A 19,381-nucleotide genomic window follows, 5' to 3' on the forward strand; every position below is an offset into this window, starting at 1 on the left:
GACATGTTGTTTTGTAAAATAAACAGTCCCTCAGGCGCCGCAGAAGAAGTTCGAGTTTTCGGCTCCCCCTAGTGCTTTGGCTGGAAACTGCTCTGCGTCCCTATTAATTCCAGAACGACGTTACAAAAGCATACCAGCAAAACAGGTTTGCGAGCAGATGCAAGCGATATTTGATGTGTGCGGTTGCAGAAGTATATTCTGCCCTGGGTCTTGCTCAGGAACACAGAGTGTCAGTCCCCCCCCCCATATAACACATTTTATAAGCAATACATATCCAAGAGCAACCAGCATTCTCAGGCCTTCGACTAAGCTCCACAAAGAGCTATGTCATTATAACATTTTCCACAAATCCCTGGTTTCCTTTTACACATCTAACTAGAACAATCTAAACAATATTGTGGGCGGAGCCTCATTTAGGAGAACTAAAATGCAATTACGTAAGAGATGAGAAAAGGAAAGCACATCGGTTTTAGAGGGTGCATTTACTGTGTGGCAACAAGTTATAGATTTAGCATACAGAAGGCTCCTAGCAGATCCTGAACTCACCACATAAATATTCTTAAAGCCAACGTGTTAGATTGATGCCTTTGTTCCCGGCTCTTGCAGCAAATAAGGAACTTGCTTTGGTCATGCATGTAATAACCCATTTAAAAGACCATAAACTAGGCTCTTAATTAAAAATATAGTTATAATATTATATATAGGTATTAATAAAGTTAGGGGGAAAAGTATGCAAAGCATCCAAACAACCCGTTCATGTTTCCCCCTGTGAGTTGGGCTCTACGTGCAGAAACAAGGACAGCCTTGAGTCTAAACCCATCTTCACGTGTTTTGTGCAGATCAGAGCAAACTGGGAACGTTTAATGAACTTTAAGCTCCTGTTATGGAAAATTAAATTAAAGGTAAGCCAATGCAAACGGGTTGCATAATACCCTCCATCAAAGCATGACATCAGTTGGAGCCTGTGACTGAAGTCACAGCAGATTTATTAGTCACTAGTTAGTGTCTCTTGTTACATAAACCTTAATTCCTGATTCGTTTTTTCTGTTAAAGCCAAATATCATCTTAGTCAGATGCATCCATATGACTTTGCTGCAGCAGACAAGAGGAAGCTTCTAGAAACTTTTGAGTCGCTCTTGTTCAGAGGAAGAAAGCAAAACTTAAGAGAAAACCAAGCAAAACATAAGTTGTGGTTCACAAAATCAACTGGTAGCATTAAAAAACAATTGTTTCACAGGATCAACATGAGGAATCATATTCTTTCTAATAAATAAATGCGTGGCGCCCACAAAGGAAACACACACACAAAAAGAAACAAACAAAAAAAAAAAAAAAAAAAAAAAAAAAAAAAAAACGCCCCTCCTCCTCATAATAATAGGAGAGGAAAAACAAATCATTTTTTACCAATCCAAACCAAAGCGCACTGTTTTCCAGGTGTGGCTCCTAATGTTTTATGATGAAGGCTGCAGCCTCAGTGCCGCCACTTCTGCGCAAAGGAACAATGACGAATTAAACGGCCCGCTTCCACACTGTCAAATATGGTGTCCGGAATTAACCAGATAATTACCCCGAACCAAAGCAAAGAGGTGGATGATAATGCCCGGGGCTTACCTTATATGAAGAGATGCGGGGCTGCAGCTGTGGCGCGCTGAGGGAGAGGCGGACGTCTGAAAACAAAATTCAGAGGCCCTGAGCATTAAACAGGATGGAAATTTCCATGGGCCATGTGAGTGAGGGTGAGGGTGGTAGCTCAAGAAGAAGCGTCAAGTTACAGCAGCGTGTACTGTTTAGGGCGGGGGGACTGGGTCTCTGTACCCCCCCTTCATGTTCCTTTAAGCAGAAAACACTTCAAATTTCTAGGAAGTCACTGTTGGGGGGTTAAAAAAATCTTCATCAAGCCTAAATCATCTTTTGGATATTTCAAGTTTGTTTATTTTACATGGATTGCTTGATTCTTCAGAATAAAGCGCTCTTCAATGATTATTTGTCTTGTCACCAATAGGGGTGGGACTAAAAGCCATCAACAGGGAAAATTTTTTGTTTTGTTTTATTATCACCCTCTTTATACTGAAGAGGATTAGGGCCACTGGAAAAAAAAAGTAAAAACTTAACCGACTTTTAAATATTATTTCAGTACAATATGAGAAAAAGTTTGAAAAGATTAAAGTCAGAATTCTGAGATTAAAGCCAGAATTCTGATAAAAAAGACTAAAGCCAAAATTCTGGAAAAAAAAATCTGAATTCTGTAAAGTCAGAATTCTGAGAAAAAACTTTTTTTCCCATATTAAACTGAAATGAAATTTAAAAATCGGTTAACTTTTTTTTTTTTTCAGTGGCCCTGGTCCTTTGAATGTTACAATGCAGAGACAGAATGTATGCATCAGGTTTAAACATGGGAACGAGTTTGTATTTTCTGGGATAAATTCAGCCGATTAAAAGTTTGATGTACAGAAGTTTGTTTTCTTGAAGTCGTAGGGAAGTCATATTTAAAGGTAAAACCATTCTGCCTTAAACATGTATATAAATGTACGGAAGCATATTGCATTCACCAAAGAAAAAAAATATTAAGATATTCTTAATAAGTAATCATGAAGATCAGTTTTATGAGAGATTCTACATTACGGGCTTAAGTAAGCATAACCAAATATATAGATACGATCTCATAATTACGAAATAAGATCTCGCAATTGCGAGATAATTTTTCCGCTTTTTTTTTTAAGCAGGCCAGTTAGTTATATGTCAGATTGTACACCTAAATTCGGCCAATCATATATCAACAGTCATCTGTCAATCAAATTTTTCAGTCATCTTGATTCATATGTCGCAGCTACTCTACACAACGGTTGAAATAAGAATAATTTACTTTCCCATTGAGTTACGTCCAAGTGTTCACGGGGATGGACGTCTGTCTCTTCGGCAGGCGTAGAGCTAACAGAACTGGCTGTAAGCCTTCTACGCCAAACCAAGCTTCTGCCGCCCTGGCATCCTCTTCCACAACATCTTCGTCCACACTTTCCTCCTCTTGATAAAAAAATGTATGACGGAAGAGACTCATCCACGACCTCCGACACAACACTCTCCTCCTCTTGCATGTTTCCTCTGTCCATAGCGTTCCTTGACAGTGTTGTTTCTAAGTCACCAATTTAATGTAATTTCCCTGTTGGAACCTACTAGCACTAAGCAAGATGCTTCCGACAAACCTGCCACAACCAAACTTGCTTGCGAACATTCCGCCACAACAATACCACCCCCTCGGGAGAATTCAGAAATGCAACTGTTGGAACAGCCGTTTCCCTATGACTTTAACAGTATTGGCCTTTTTTGTATGCTATTTGATGATTAAAGAAACGTATGTACTGCATATGCTGACATTTTCCACACTCATGGACGGGGGGGGGCTCCCCTGCACTTTTTCAAACATCTGTTTTGTTCCCTTGCATAACAATGTTACACTACAGTACACAGACAATCGTGGAACACTAGGACCAAGCGGAAAAGCGCAGTTTAAGCTGAAACCTGCTTCCCTGAGTTTAGACCGCCCACAAGTTCCTGATTGGCCCACCGTTTTTTCTTTCTTACAGTTTTTTTTTTTTTAATTACACTGGAATCAGGACAACACAGTGACTTTTATTGGCTGCTGAAATTGTGTTTTTAAACACATTTACCTCATTATTTGCACATATTGGGCGAGAAAAGAGATATGAACATCAACTAAAACATCCTTCAGACTCTGTCATCAACTCAATCTGAGTGCTACCTTCCCGCCACTAGACAGAGTCAAATTAAACAGTCTCCATCCATGTTTCAGAATCTACCAGAGCATTTTGGAACAGGAGATTAAGAATTCATGGAGTTGCTTGTAAAGATAAGGCCACATTCGCCCTGCCCTGCCCAGAATACACAACTTTGAGCTTATTTGTCTTTAATGTTTAAGGAAGCTAAGACTAATGTAAAGCTGCTCTCTTGGCCACATGACCCATTCAAAGACAGATCTTACCTTCTCAAATTACATAGGCTAGTTTTTGAGCACATACAGAACTGTCAGGAGATCAGATCTGAACATACAAAGGAAGGCAGAATAATCCAGAGGGTGATGTCAAGTGGCAGATCTAGGTTCAGTCCACAATGGAATCCAACAGAATCCAAAGACAGGTCAGGCAAACAGATCATAACAGAGGCAGGCAGGTTCAAAGGTCCGAATATAGAAACGGGTCAGGGTCAGGCAATCAGAACACTATCAGATACGCTAAAAAAAACTCTCAACAAGGGCTCGAGAATAATCTGGCACTGATGCCTGGAAGCAAGTAGTTTAAATAGAAGCTGGCACAGGTGGATCAGATGAGCGGTGATGACAAAACCGGGCAGAATAGGACAGGTGAATGAAAGGAGCATTTAAGCCAGCCATCATGCCAAGATCATGATGCATTCGAGATCAATTGTAATATGGTAGATAAACTGCTTTTATTCCTCTAATAAATGTGGTTGATTTTTTTAAACGATATTTTCCACTTTAGTTTATCTGTCAGAATAGGCAATATCTTTTCAACAAAGTTGAAAAATGTATTTTGGCCACATTTTTATGAAGTATTTACACAAAGTTACATATAATTATTTATCAGTTGTTACATTTGGATACATTATTATTTTTTTTAGAGCCCAAATAGGAGAATACTGGTTAAACATTGGTAGAAACATAACTACTTGAACTGTACCCTTGGATACTGTCAATACTCATTTTGATCCAAAGTTCTGTACCACCCATGCAATTTTTTCTTCTGTATCACCAGAGACAAGGTTCAGTTTGTTTTCGAAAAGTAACATTTCCAATGGTTCAGCATGAGTTAAACTTTCCACCCAGAGCCACATGCTCGTACAGTAGTAGCACCTCTAACTCAGTTAGAGGTGCTACTGCTGTACGAAAATCAATCTAAAGAGTGATGGGCAAACATAATTTGTTAATGTAGTTTTACTTTTGAACAGAACACCTTCCTACAAGCCCAGAAAGCAATCAAATACTTTTGTGTTGTCAAGCCTAAAGCCTGGTAGTAACCAGCTAGTAAAATTATTTATAGGCTACTATTAGGTACATTTAGAGGTAAGGATCTCGTGAACATCATCAACTTGTTTCTCATGACAGGAAGTATTAGGGAATCCTGACGTGAATCCCTATTAACTTAGCATAAGATAATGGAAAGGAAACCATCCAAACTTCAAAAAAACATGGAGGTTGCTGATGCTCAATCAGTTTCATTCCAGTTGCCAAGCAAGGCACAGATTTTTAGATAAGTAATACATCAAAACGGTTTGAGCATTTCTTTTTGTGCATTAGATAGAAATAATTTTAACAACTTTTACACTGCAATTGGTGCAGTGATAAAAAGTGGTCCATAATAATAAAACACAACCTGCTTCTTCTGTAAGCACAAATTTTACTTAATTAAGAAAATCTAATGTTGAGAGATTACATATAACTACCCAGGATTAATTGTGGTTATCTTGGTACATAATACATTTGTCAATCAAACCTCAATGTAATCGAATTAAAATAACAATATTAAACGAGCAGCTTGTTGTGAAATATTTCACGGTGATAACTTGTTTAGAATATGTTCTAATTGTGATTGAGCTATAAAGCTAATTAAAGATGGTAGATCTTCTTTGGAAGTGATACATAAACTTTACAATTGAATTTTATGTATTTCAAGATAAAAAAATCAAAGGGTTTTCAACTGAGGATTTCATTTAGAAAAAAAGAAAGAAAAAAAAAGCATATCTAAACTAACCTTGCCCAATAGAGACTGTAAATCTATTTGATCAGGCCGTTCTCCCATTACCAACAACACCATTAGTAGTATTAGACATCTCTATAGGTGGATATTGACATCAGCACCTAATTGGACTGAATTCTAGACTTTGACTACGCCACCACAACACCTTCATTATGTGTTTCTTTTGTGCTTTCCATCATTTTCCCATGCTGTAACTATAGTGAACTACAGCTTGAGGTCACAAACAGATGGTCAAGACATTTCTCATTAGTATTTTTTACCAACAAAGAATGATTGCTGTTCCGTTCTCACTTCACCAAGTTGTCCAGGTCATGAAGCAGCACAGTAACATTAACCATCATCCTGTGTCCTCTATTCATTTTGGGTATTTCTTTTTTTTACACCAGATGTAACTGGACACTCATCTTCCAATACACTACGCTCTTTCCTCATTAGCTTTTGGAATATTTTAATAAAACTCTTGCCAATGATCCATACGTTTCTTGGCAAATATGAAACCAAACTTTTTTTAATTTTTACACCTTGAAGCTCTCTCATTGATGCATTCTCAGCAGCTTTTCTACTCTTGGATCATAAACGCTTATTTTAACTGAGAGAGATGAGAGCCGTATGTTTTAGATATCCTACGTTTTTCTGTGACCTCCTGGATGAGTTAACTATTTGCTCTTGGATTAACTTTGGTAGACATTCATTTTTCTGTTATTTTCCTCTCCTGTATAATGCTGTTCAAAGCCTAGAAATATTAGGTTTCTGCAAGGTCTTTCTTTCTCATCTATTCTTGACTTTGTCCAATATGACGGCCATTAACTTCCGGTCACAGGATGTGATGTCTGGGACTTCCTGTTGCTTCCCAGGTCCTGCCAATCAACCTGGAATGTTGTCAGAGAAAGTTAGCTAGCGGAGAGAAAATGAGTTTGTTCAATGCAGTTTCAGCAGCATAAAATTCTGTTCAGTTTATTGATTAACAATCCATATCATCTCAAAACACAATGCAAAATCAACTCAAATCATACAGACTTATTCCACGTTATTTACACACATTCCAGTTTATCTTAGTTATCAACCAGTGCAGTCAAGTTCAGCTTGTTATTCTAATTTGTTTGCTGCTCAACCTCCGATTAAATAAAAGGTGTGGTGATGGGGAACATTGGAGTTGCATCTTTTCTTTTTTGGATAATTTGGCTGTTTAGCTTCAGGAAGTAACCTTGCATGTAGCAAGCTGCAGTAAGGCAAAGACAGAAGACAAAGGGTTAACAGACAAATGCATTTGACCTCTTCTCATGTTGCAATGCCCTTTTTCAAATTTTTTTTTCTGTTTGCAAGCTTGGATATATATGACAGTTTGCAGGCTGTGACCTTTTCTGCACAATTATTGGTAATGTTACTTCAAATCTGACCTTTCAAACTAAATAAATGAGGAAATATTTCGAAGAGAAAGATGAAAACAGTTGCAGATTGCATCCAGTGGGGAATTTTATACAAAGGTTTTGTTTAATTTAAATTGTAGGGTTTTTAGTCGTGGCTGCTCAGTGGCACAATGGGTAGCACTGCTGCCTTGCAGCAAGAAGGTTCCAGGTTTAATTCCCCGGCTGGGGTCTTTCTGCATGGAGTTTGCATGTTCTCCTTGTGCATGCGTGGGTTCTCTCCGGGTACTTCAGCTTCCTCCCACAGTCCAAAAACATGACTGTTAGGTTTATTGGCTTCTCTAAATTCTCCTTAGGTGTGAATGGTTGTTTGTCTTTGCATCGCCCTGGACTGGCGAGCTGTCCAGGGTATACCCTGCCTTTGTCCCATAGACAGCTAGAAATAAGCACCAGCACCCCACGCAACCCCGCTTGGGATAAGCGTAATGGAAAATTGATGGATTATTTGTTGGAAACCCTATGCCAGATCGGATAAAAGGTGTGCATGTTGTGTTTTGGATCGGTGTTTTCTGACCCGGGGACCATGGTTATGCTCATCAGCCCCTGGAGCTAAACAGCATCTGCAACATTTGCAAGAAATTAGTGGGAAGAGAATATTAATTGACGAACTTTCCTCCTGGTTATTATGGTTGATTATGGTCAATCAAGGAGACACTCTAAAGGTGTGCCTCACCTTTCAAAGTTAAATAGCTTGAGGATTTATAAGTTAAAAATGAAATGAATGAAGTCTCAATACGATTCTGAGCTAAGAACAAACCATATTTTTATAAGATCAGCCTGGGCTGAACGCTTTGGAGATTTCTAAATTGAATAAATTAAGAAAATGAGTAATAGGTAAACATGTGAGCAAAATAATTAAAAAAATGTATCACTCCCCAAAATTAGTTTGTTGTATTTCTATAATCTTTCTCAAAGGAATGAGGAACACTATGAGGAATAGAGAAGAACAACACAGACACCTGCTAAACTGTTACCTTTCCAGGAAAACGAAACCATCTAGAAGATCCACATTCCTTGTTAAGTGTTTTTTTTTACGCCTCATATGAAGCAGGTAGCTACTGATTTTACATGTCAGGATCTTCAGGGAGTTCAAGCTACAGTAACTAAATACAGCCTGAGCTAAACTGATACTCAGGATTCTGACTCATACACTGTAAGAAAATAATAAAAAAAATCCTTTAGAGACTTTAATTGTAAATTCAGCTTTTTTGATTACAGGACAACAAACCATTTTATCAATTTAAACATTACATGATGATTCCATTACCTAATAAAAATACAGGATGATAATAAGGTACCAACAGAAACTCTCTGGCAGTGTTTCAATCAGCAGGTTTTATTGGGGTCCAGGAGGTGAAATGGTCCCAACTGCAAGGTTTCAATATTGAAATGGATAATAATTAACTTATTTAAGGGTTGGGTAGATTTTGCATCCAATGTTTAAAACCCAAACCAACAAATTTCTAGCTTTATTATGTTTTCGCACACCTCCCGTCCAAGTCAATTGAAAGGACACACAGTTTTAAACAAATAACATGCTGCTAAACCTGCCGATTCAGGTCGGCACAGGTTTGTTGGACATGTTAAACAATTTGAGGTATGAGCATTGCGAGAAGGCTCAGAAGTGTCTTACTTTAACAATATGGACCAAGATCTCTGAGAAAAGTGAATAAACATTTTTTTTTTTATTAATGCTGAAAAGAGTAAGTTCAGTTATGAAGTAAAGGTATCCAGCCATATATTAGTGATAAAGGAGTTGCTGAGTGTGATCTGCTATTGGTAATATCTACCGGCACCTACATACTAATGCTTTTTTATAGCACTGGCTCAATCAATAAAAATATAATTTTCTTAAGTAAGTGTATTTCAGGGATGAAACAATTTCATTAATGGTGATCTTCTCAAGTGGAACATTTTAGTCTCACCTGGTTTAATTTTATTAAACATTTTCTTTGAGGAACCTTTGGCTATCTGATTATTAATCAATTAATCCAAAAAAAGAATCAACAGATTTATGAATTTGCAAAATAATTGTTAGTTGTAGCACTTTTTTTCATCTAAGTAAGTGAAACGACTATATTGGATTTTTGCACTTATAATAAGTAAGACACATCTCTGATATTGTATTTCAACTACTCCCTTTAAAGGGAGTCCAATTTTAATAAAGGAAAAAAAAACACCTGTTGCAAGACATTTTTGCTGATCTTTAGAGGGAATTGCGCAATATAATATGATTTTTTTTTAGCAAGATTTGGTCTTTTTTTATCGCGTTTTAATTAAAACGAAATTCAAACAATTGCCCTATAATCCATTCATCTTCTTTTTGTTGACCAAGGTTTCTAAATTTGGCAGTAAAGTCTTTTTTTTATAGTTAACAAGCCCCATTAGCAGCTATTTAGCTCTTACAGTAATGTCTTAGCAAAGAATAGGAAAAGACACTGTTTGATTTTTATTCACACCAGAATATGGCTGACATTGCAGAGACCTGTTGTTCAACAGCTTCTGATAAGACTGACCTTGACTGAAAGTTACTCTTTGAGGCCAATGCTGCATTTTAACGTGGTTCTGAGGAAAGAGATTCCATGAAGGCAGCTCATAATGATGCAAATCACACAGATATAACGATCAGACAATGGGTTTGAGTAAAACTGAATAGTTTCAATTTAATACCATATAAGACTGTGTTATTTGGATATTAAATAAATGTGCAAAAAGATTTAATGAAGTGGCCATTTTATCTCCAGTATTCTTCTAAATAGTTGAGGATTCCTGTTTCTCTGATTTGTAGAAACCTTTTTTTGGACATTTCCTCTGGCTTTTCTTTGTCTCAATACGTTGGTGTGGGATTTCTCTTGGTTTTCTACATCCCACATGTTACATTTAGTCCTCCTTTATCTTATTCACATGCAGGTTCACATCCAATCTGCATTTATATCCTTAAACTCTGATGCTGTAAGTCCATGTTTCTGGACTTCTACTACTTGGAGTCCATTTAGTTCTTCATTTTTTAAGTAAAACTATTCTATCTATTTGTTTGTTTCAGGCTCCTGTATTAAAGTCCAAAGGTTTTTCACCCACTAAATAAACTCAAAATGGAGCCACTGGATTTGGATGGAATTTGGTAAATATGCAAACTAGGCAATAGGTGCGTACTTTGCTCAAAGGAAGCACTTCTTTCCTTTCATCCTTTCAATTCAGTTCTATTCAGTTTATATATATTCACAACAAAATGTATATATACACTACCGTTCAAAAGACTGAACTTTGTGTTTTCCTGCAAAGTCACACTTATTCACCACCATACGTTTGTGAAATGAATAGAAAAAAGAGTCAAGACATTTACAAGGTTAGAAATAATGATTTGTATTTGAAATAAGATTTTTTTTCTACATCAAACTTTGCTCTCGTCAAAGAATCCTCCATTTGCAGCAATTACAGCATTGCAGACCTTTGGCATTCTAGCTGTTAATTTTTTGAGGTAATCCGGAGAAATTGCACCCCACGCTTTTAGAAGCAGCTCCCACAAGTTGCATTGGTTGGATGGGCACTTCTTGTGTACCATACGGTCAAGCTGCTCCCACAACAGCTCAATGGGGTTCAGATCTGGTGACTGAATACCAGCTGCCTGCTTCTGCTCTAAATAGTTCTTGCACAATTTGGAGGTGTGTTTATGGTCATTGTCCTGTTGTAGGATGAAACTGGCTCCAATCAAGCGCTGTCCATTGGGTATGGCATGGCGTTGCAAAATGGAGTGATAGCCTTCCTTATTCAGAATCCCTTTTACCCTGTACAAATCTCCCACCTTACCAGCACCAAAGCAACCCCAGACCATCACATTACCTCCACCATGCTTAAAGGGATAGTTCGGTATTTTTGACATGAATCTGTATGGCATCCCCATCACCAGTGTCATGCAATCACACTGACTTACCCCTGGCAGCGTCCTGTGAGCAGAGTTCTCGTCCAGTTTTGGTCAAGCCGAAAGTAGTCCGGCAGGTTTGCTCTAGCAAACCGGCAGGTTTGAACACATAATGTTTCTCTTCCCAAAACATTATGTGTTCAAAAGAGTGATATTTTTGCATCCCAAAACCGTTGTAGTGGAAAAAGTCACACGTCGTTATCACTTGGTCCTATTTTCTCTCTGTTCGTATCAGTGCGCGCCGTCATTCAGACAGCGAGCTCAACAACAGCCAGATGCATGTCTCCCTCCGCCTAGCTCCTAGCTGGGCGGAGGGAGACATGCATCTGGCTGTTGTCAGGTTAGTAGGCCCTAGCTGTCTGAATGACGGCGCGCACTGATACGAACAGAGAGAAAATAGGACCAAGTGATAACGACGTGTGACTTTTTCCACTACAACGTTTTTGGGATGCAAAAATATCACTCTTTTGAACACATAATGTTTTGGGAAGAGAAACGCTTTATTTCGCTGACTCTAGCAAACCTGCCGGACTACTTTCGGCTTGACCAAAACTGGACGAGAACTCTACTCACAGGACGCTGCCAGGGGTAAGTCAGTGTGATTGCATGACACTGGTGATGGGGATGCCATACAGATTCATGTCAAAAATACCGAACTATCCCTTTAACAGATCAGGCATTCTTCCAGCATCTTTTCATTTGTTCTGCGTCTCACAAACTTCTTTGTGATCCAAACACCTCAAACACACAGCACTTTTTTCCAGTCTTCCTCTGTCCAATGTCTGTGTTCTTTTGCCCATCTGAATCTTTTTCTTTTATTGACCAGTCTCAGATATGGCTTTTCTTTGCCACTCTGCCCTGAAGCCCAGAATCCCGCAGCAGCCTCTTCACTGTAGATGTTGACACTGGTGTTTTGCGGGTACTATTTAATGAAGATGGCAATTGGGGACCTGTGAGGCGTCTGTTTCTCAAACTAGAGACTCTAATGTACTTATCTTCTTGTTCAGTTGTGCAACGCGGCCTCCCACTTCTTTTTCTACTCTGGTTAGAGCCTGTTTGTGCTGTCCTCTGTAGGGAGTAGTACACACCGTTTTAGGAAATCTTCAATTTCTTAGCAATTTCTCGCATGGAATATCCTTCTTTTCTAAGAACAAGAATAGACTGTCGAGTTTCAGATTAAAGTTATCTTTTTCTGGCCATTTTTAACGTTTAATTGACCCCACAAATATGATGCTCCAGAAACTCAATCTGCTCAAAGGAAGGTCAGTTTTGTAGCTTCTGTAACGAGCTAAACTGTTTTCAGATGCGTGAACATGATTACACAAGGATTTTCTAATCATTTCTAATAGTCATTTACCACATTAGCAATGTATAGAGTGTATTTCTTTAAAGTTAAGACTAGTTTAAAGTTATCTTCATTGAAAAGTACAGTGCTTTCCCTTCAAAAATAAGGACATTTCAATGTGACCCCAAACTTTTGAACGGTAGAGTATATATCTATAACACATGTAATTTCAAGGCACTTTATGGAGACAATAAAATCAGATTGGTGAAAAGTTTCTGTAAGTTGATTAAATACAGTCAGTGACTTGCAAAAACATGCTCCTCCTGGATGAGCCTACGGCGACGATTTTCACTTGCCTTTTGTGGCTGTCTCTTCAGCAATCTCTTGCACTGAGCATGCATATGGCAACAGCGAAGAGGAAAACTCAATTTTTAACTTGAGGAAATGGTTCAATGAGACAGCTAACTAGCTCCAAAGGTGGCCCCGTCCTGGAAAGGTGCAGCCAGGAAGATGAGATCCAAGACAATTCTCATGTCATTGGATGAATAAGAGCACTTACAGTTAATCACAGTAAAGGGAACAGGACTACACTGAAAAACAGGCCAAGCTCCAACATCTATAAACAGAGATGTTGATGGCAGCAGCACAGCTGATATTTCAATCCAGGATGGTGTCACAGTCAACAAGAAACAGACCAGAGAAAAAGCAGAGAGAACCTAAAGTTATAAGCGGAACTTAACAAATACTGTTGAATGGGAGAACAGAAATAGAATGAAGCAGAATGAGGAAAAAGTGGTCTGGTATGTAATGCAGAAGTCAAAACACATAGCAGCATAATTATAGAAAATGGGTCAGGATAATTTTGGATGAGATAGAGCCACAGTAGGGCCAAGGTAGAGCAAAATAGAGACGTCTGTCTTTGGCAGATTTAAAAAGTGATGTGTTGTGTGTTCATATAGCAGATTGTTATCAGCTTGCAACATGCTCATTTGTTCAAAAGACAAATAGCCCCATGTGCAATATTTGATCTAAACTAATTATTTCCTTGGGATAAATGAAGAAAAACAAAGACAACTTTAAGGTATGGGCTAACTGAGGAAAAAAAATGCACCACTAAATAAATTAAGAAATAATTACACATAAAATGCTAATTCAGGAAAAAAGCTTGACTTAGAGCAAACTGACTTCAGCCATCTTAATGGTAACCATTTTTCTGTTGGGCAGTAAAATGTCTCACAAAGAGAATTAAATGTAACATTTCTTTTCTGGTGCTCCAGTCAGATAGACTAGATTCCCTGACTCTCTGGCTTCTTTTTCTCCTTCATCAGTTTTCCTCTGTATTCTCTTCTGCTATCTCTCTGACTTTGAATCCTGCTAAACTTTATCACTTTTGCTAACATTCTTTACCTAATCCTCAATCATTTCTTCAGCTGTTGCACTTTCAGTGGCTCCCTTTACCTCTGACCCTCCTGGTCTCTATCTTTCTTCCTTCTTCTATCTCACAGTATTTTATTACTTCTCATCCCTCTTTTTTTCCCCAAAGTAGATAGAAACATCCTCATTAAGATCTATAATGTACAAACATCAAGAACTGGAAAATTCAGCCCACACAAGCAGTTTGGTTTAAAAATCTTGATGGCTCTGAGCTTATTATTGTATATTATATATCTATATAATATAAACATTTATGTGATATGTTTATGGGAAATAATCTGTCGTTTGAAAGCTATAAGTGACTTTCAAGGGATTAGTGATCGCAATTGCACAAAAGTAGGGGGATAGCTTGGGGGCAAAGCTCTACAGCAGGGGGTAGTTGCCTCCCTAGGTCCCCCTGTGGATCCGCCCATGGTAGTTAGATACTGTTATCCACTAATGCTCAGTTATAGAGGGGTAATCCATGTTGTGCAAAGCTACAACAGGAATAATGAAGTTGCATGAGTTCAGAGTCAAAGCAGCCTGAGTGCATAACTCAGAAGACTAAAGGATCCTAACCTTAAGTCAGTAGCTGAACCTTGGCTCTATCAACCTCAATAAAGATAACTGAATACTTAAACTCAGATTAGCTCCTCACTTCAATCACATTTACCCATATGATTACAGAAGCAATAAAATAGACTGTAGTTGTAAGACAGGGCACTATGGTGTTTCCTGTTTAATTATTTACATGTATCTATATATTTTCCTTATAGTAAAGATGATTAACTGCAAATCTCTGTCAATCAGCTGCAATGTTCAGTGCATTAGTTTTAGGCATCCAGATACGATGATCACTAAACATGATAAAGCATAACAGAGAAGTTAATGTTGGTTTTAAAGTGGAAGTTGTATATGACTGTGTTACTTCCTGACCAGCTCTTCACATATAGAGTGAAATCTTTGTAGTTACGTTTTTGCAGCATTTTTAAAATCTTACCTTTAGTTTTGTATTGAATTCAGGTCTTTGATTAGACCTTTCTGACACATTGTCACTGTTTGCTAAACCATTCTGTTATAATTCTGATACTATGTGTAGGATTGTTATCCTACTACAAAATGAACTTCTTAGTCTATATTCACATCAATACTGACTAGATGCCTCTTTTTATTGAGGAAATTCTCCCCACAGCATGATGCTGCCATAGCCAAGTTTCACTGCATGAATGACGGGTTCAGGAAGATACGCCTTCACATTTGGGTCTCATCTTTATGGATCACACGACTCTGTAAATTTGTAACATTTTAAAAGAAGCATTATCGTGTGAAGAATCAAAATGTACATTTACTAATTACATTTGTTAAAGAACATTCCCCCACAAAATTACAATTTGATAAAAAAAAAAAAGAGTAATGAAACAGACAGGAAAAAATAAACACATATTTGTTAGAAAATAACCCCGAGAACATTAATGCTGATAGAGAAACGTAAGTTTTTACTTTCAACTTAGCTAATTCACTTCTTAGATCAGCTTTTGAACTTTGCTTATTAAGTTTTTTACTTAACTTAATCACTTTTTTTAACTTAATTTACAGTAGGTAATAAATCCCTGTGTGGTAGAGGTGAACCTTGCAGACCCTGCAGCCCACATTTGAACTCATTGCCTTGATTGCTGCAAAATGGAGGACTAAAATTGCGAGGGATTATACATTTTCTGTTTGAAAATAAACATAAGATTTACACTGTATTAATCTTTTTATTTTTATTTTTTTTATACCAAGAGCTTTATTTTGCCTTGAATCCCCTGAGATTCATTTTGCTTTTTCAAAATGCATCAAATGAATAAAAGTTCAATTATGATCCAGATAAAAATAATATATTATTTTTTGCAATCCTTATTAATTGCGGGTTTTTAAAAGAATGATTCCTTAGAGCTAGACTCACATGAGAACATGCAAATAAGCCAGTGGCAGTCATCAATCGATCTTTCACCAACGCAATGAGTGGAAATCTGAGCCTTAAGCGTACAAATGTTACCTTAAATAAACTTCAACTGGATCGTACCTGTTTCTGGGGGATAACTCCCAATATGCAAACAATTGAGAAAGAAAAAGAAAAGCTCTGGTTATGTAACTGGTGCAGTGATGAAATAAACACACAAAGAGACTTTCTTCTCTCTGTCTTTGAATGATGAGTGGAAAAAGTTCACTTCTTTGCACAGAAGGACTGAGCTGTAAATTCAGCGCACGAACTACACCCTTAATCCCAGCAGCTCAGAGGACATTTGCTGTACATTGTGTAATTTTCCTGCTTTGGCCACATCTGTGTTTTTCTGGGCTTCAATCTGGACCTGAAAAACAGCACAGGAGGGTAGTTTGTGTTTTTGTTAATTCCAACATCTGTCCGCTGAATTTAGCCCAGAAAATGTGTTCTCGTGTCCGAGGGAGAGAACACAGACCCAGACGGAGACCCCTCACCTAATGCATGTTTATTCAGATGGGTGTTATTTTGAACAAGAGGGAAAATATCCTTCTGTTTCACAGCGCATACCATCGACGGAGCAAATTCAGCTGCAATTGGGTTAAAAATTCAATTAAAGCAATACATTTTTTTTAGTTAAAGGATCAAATAGAGCCAATAACAAGATGATTGAATTCATGGTCAACAAACCTCCCCTTTACATTTATGGCTGCATAGGTGTAAAATGAAATTACTTTATTGAGCATGAAGATTTTTAATAACTAATTTTGACTGACACAAATTCAGTGTCAACTGAATATTCCAACATAAAAACTAATTGAAACAAGAGGAGATGAGAGAGGAGAGGAGAGGAGCATGTTCTGAGATCTTTCCAGCATGTCTTCACAAGTCAGTTAGATTATTAAAGGTGTGCTCTATTTAAAACAACAAAAAATACTTCTGTTCCTTTGCTCAATGTTGTCCCCTCTGGCTACAGAAGCAATAAGACCGGAACCACAAATGCTGACCAGTTGTCAAGCCAAATGGCCAAATGACCTCTTAGAATCCAGTTGGCCCTCTGGGTCACTACTAGAGCTGGGTATTTTTCTCATATTCCTGAATTGTGTAGATTTTGATTCATTCAGTTCTAAATCGATAAATTTCGATTCGATCTGTTTTTACAATAATGACAGAAATGAAAAATACTCATGTATTTTATCTTTTCTTGTCACATTAAAAGCAAAGTGCAAACTTGTAAATCAGACAGTTTAAACTTGACATTTGAACAAAACTGTCTCAAAAGTGCCAACTTGTTTGTGAAAAGGAAAAAAGCCTCACATGGGCAAGCAGATGTGACACAGCGGGGACACAGCAGACATGCATGAGCAGCATTATCTTCAATGCACAAACCATATTGGCAGCGTTGTCTGTAACAACTGCAGGGTATTTGCTGGTCAGCCCCCATTTGTAAATGTCTTCAGTCATCTTGAATGCATCTTTCCTGCTCATTAGAACGTGAATGTCACGCGCGTCACTATAAAACTAATCAACCTCATTCCATAGAAATCGATTTTGCAAAAATGTAAAGGAACTGATTTAAAATCGATTAAATCGATTTTTTTACCCAACCCTAGTCACTACCGTGCATAAGGCTCTGAATGAAGTTGGTTAAATTTTTCTCTACCATGTCTTATAAATCCAGTCACTTGATACTTGAATCCTTTCTGTAAAATTGTTGTGACAGTATTTTGGTTGAAGACTCTTTGCCTACTGGAATGATTTTAATGGATCAAGAATATGAACGAAAATGGACTTGAACTACACGAACAAACAAAAAAGGCCAGCAGAGACAAGATGGCTGGTAATGTGTTTTATTTGTTATTTCTAAAGAGGAATCTGAATATTCAGGCTTTAATTCCAAAAGAAAAATGTAAAAACAATATACTGAACTGTTTCCAAGTTGGAAGATGTTTCCCTTCCCATCCAGGAAGCTTTTTTAATTCAAAATGTCAGGAATAGTGCTAAGTTCAAGGTTTTATACAGTAGCTCGTGGACGAATGGGTCCACCCATTTGAAATAGGGGTCGTTTGGCTTCTTTCGTCAACCTTGAATGCCCAATACCCATCTAAGTGTTAAAGAGGGGTAAATAAAGGGGATTGTTGGCCTGGCTGAATAGACAAGGTCCTCCACTCTCCTGTAAAGCGGCTGGGGCTGCGATGATGGCGGGAAGGGATTAAATCAACTGCTGCATTGTAGGTTTTTGAAAGCTGAAATCTGAGTCCGCCCCCTCTGTTTAAGGTTGTTTTTTCTTTCTTAACATAGATGTCTTCCGTCACGTCCCTCTCAAACCACCTGTTTTTTTGGTGTCCAAAATGTGAACATTCTGGTCCTCAAAAGAATGTCCTCTGTCCATAAGGTGTAGATGTACCATAGAGTCTTGTCCAGAGGATGCCGCTCTTCTATGTTGGGCCACTTGTCTGTGGAGAGGTTGTTTGGTTTCTCCAAAATAAAGATTAGAGCATTCCTCACTGCACTGAAATGCAGTGAAACATCTTCCAACTTGGAAAAAAAAGTCAAGTGGATTGTTTTTAACAATTTGTTTTAGAATGACTATGACCTGGATGACTGAGAATCTTCAACAACTTCAGGCTTTAATATTTACAAAAATCCTGACTTTACAAAATTCAAGATTTCTGTGTGACAAATAAACAAATAGATTGTTTTGTATGACAAGCCATCCAGGTAAGTCCCAGTCCCCAGATTATTGTACCCAGACACTGTGTTTCAGACTGTCAGATGTCTTAGTCCATCTCTGGAAGTGTTCAGAGGAAAATCTTCCTCAAACCATCTTCACTCCTCTACCTACAACGTATGGTAGTACCAGGTGTTTACAGGGCCTAGAAATAGAAACATTAAGAATCTCTGGTGCTGTTAGCAATAAAGACCATCTGGTATACAATCAACCAGTTGACCCTTGGAGTTATGACTGGAACAAAAGCAAAAATAGAAAATAACTTGCATACCACCTATGGAAGTTTCAACTTTTGATGACTGAAGCTGTAAACACTTTCATATTACCATTAGCAACAACCTGCTGGGCGTCCCTTAATAACATATTGAGGGTTTGGGGAGACTTTTCCTAGCATCTTGCCACCTACAATAATTCTTTATTTAACCTCTTTAAAAATCTCCTCAACTCATAACCTGCTGCAGTCTTCCCTTTTGACGCTTCCAATCTTAGATCTCACCATTGTGCTTAATCTCTACATGCCTAAATGAGTTTTAAACACAGCAAACCTCCTTAAAAATGCTCGTTAAAAATGTGTATCTCAGCGGCGCAGTGGGTTAATGCAAGAAGGTCTCGGGTTCGACTCCTGGGCGGGGCCTTTCTGCATGGAGTTTGCATGTTCTCCCTGAGCATGCGTGGGATCTCTCTGGGTACTCCAGCTTCCTCCCACCATCCAAAAACATGACTGTTAGGTTAATTGGCTTCTCTAAATTCTCCTTAGGTGTGAGTGTGTGCTTGAATGGTTGTTTGTCCTGTTTGTCTCTGTGTTGCCCTGAGATGGACTGGTGACCTGTTCAGGGTGT

The 19,381-nt window shown here is 38.0% G+C and overlaps 1 protein-coding gene across 2 annotated transcripts in view; it reads right to left on the reverse strand.

The window, feature by feature from the left end:
- Positions 1–1,774, reverse strand: part of slc38a4 (solute carrier family 38 member 4) — a 32,807-nt gene extending 31,033 nt beyond the window's left edge. For both annotated transcript variants that reach the window (XM_038299751.1, XM_038299747.1), the window contains exon 1: positions 1,612–1,774. The gene's annotated coding sequence lies outside the window, so the exon portion shown is untranslated. The remainder of the gene's footprint in view (positions 1–1,611) is intronic.
- Positions 1,775–19,381: the final 17,607 nt, after the last annotated feature.

The sequence above is a fragment of the Cyprinodon tularosa genome, unplaced genomic scaffold (assembly GCF_016077235.1).
Source record: "Cyprinodon tularosa strain WSP-4 unplaced genomic scaffold, ASM1607723v1 ctg434, whole genome shotgun sequence".
In the NCBI taxonomy this organism is placed as follows: domain Eukaryota; kingdom Metazoa; phylum Chordata; class Actinopteri; order Cyprinodontiformes; family Cyprinodontidae; genus Cyprinodon; species Cyprinodon tularosa.